The sequence below is a fragment of the Pteropus alecto genome, unplaced genomic scaffold, assembly GCF_000325575.1.
Source record: "Pteropus alecto unplaced genomic scaffold, ASM32557v1 scaffold244, whole genome shotgun sequence".
Taxonomy (NCBI): Eukaryota; Metazoa; Chordata; class Mammalia; order Chiroptera; family Pteropodidae; genus Pteropus; species Pteropus alecto.
Window position 1 is genome coordinate 243,164 of NW_006435788.1, and position 1,617 is coordinate 244,780.

Genomic DNA, 1,617 nt, shown 5'->3' on the forward strand with positions numbered 1-1,617 from the left:
TCTGCATCCTTTGCAAAGTACTCATAACTTTGTGGTACAGAACAGTGTTGCAGATTCATCTCTTATTTCCCTGCCCCAAATCTGGAATATTCTAAAGAACTCTTATTCCTTTAATTTGAGAATAATATTTTTTAAATATAATGATAATTTAAAATAATATGATAATTTTAAAATAAAATGATATTAAAATAATCTGCACTACAGTGGGTATACTCCCTGATGTTAGGGTATCATTGCTTTAAGCCCTGTAAGCAGACAATAATTTCAGAATTGCAAACAAATGACTCTGATATAAAGAAGCCTACTAACTAGAGTGTACTATTTGTTTAGAACTCTTTTTTACTTTAATCTGAGGACATATAGTCCAAGTACTGTATTCAAAATTTGTTTGGATTCATTTTATCCTGCTTCATTGTTCATGTTTTTCATTTTAAAATGGTTCTATTTATTTGTGTTTATATTGAATTTTATATTTCTCCCCTTCAGCTTTGATTTTTCTTTTCTTTTCTGGATCTATAAAACATACATTTTTAAAATCAGAACTTTATGAATATGTATATTTGAGTAGTATTAAATTCCCTGCCTATTTCTTCTACTCTTACCTAATTCATGCACACACTCAAAACATAACCACTCAATCATTCTCTGATTTATTCTTCTAATTTTCATTTTTAATCATAGCAGAGTCCAAACATATTTTCTTATTTCCAATTCCTTTTACACAAACAAAAAAAATACTATAACAATTTTTTTACACTTTGATCTTTTCAACATGACTAGAAATGGGCACAATATATAAACAGATGTCTCACCAAAGAAGATATACAGATGGCAAATAAGGGTATTAAAAAGATGCCCATCATCATTTAGCATCAGGGAATTACAAATTTTAAAAAACAGAATACCACTACACAACTATTGCAATGGATACAATAATTTTTTTTAAACTGACAATATCAAACACTGGCAAGAATGTAGAGCAACAGGAACTCTAAATATAATATTACCATACTATCCTGCCATCACACTCCTAGATATTTCCCCAATTAATTACGAAATTCACTTTCACACAAAAAACCTGCACACTAATGTTTATAGTACCTTTCTTCATAATTGCCAAAAATTGTAAGAAACCAATATATTTATCAATAGCTAAGTGGATAAACTGTGGCAAGTGAATAGAGTGTAATATTATTCATCGATTGAAAAAAATGAGCTATCAAACCACAAAAGGCTAAGAAGAATTTTAGATGCATATTTCTAAGTGAAAGAAGCCAGCATGAAAAGGTTACAACTTGTATAATTTCAATTCTAAGATATTCTGAAAAGTGCAAAACAAAAGATAGTGAAATAATCAGTGGTTGTCAGGGACTCGGGGAGAGGTAAAATAAATGAATAGGCGGAGCACAGGGAATTTTTATTATGTATGACAATGTAATAATGGAAAAAAGACTATACATTTGTCAAAACCCATAGAAATATATAGTACAAAGAGGAAGCCTTAATGTACACAAAATTTTAGGGTTTTCTCCATCTTTATTGAAATATAATAGACAATTAGTTGCTCGTATTTACATTGTACAATTCAATGAGTCTTCTATTCAATTATAGTTGGCA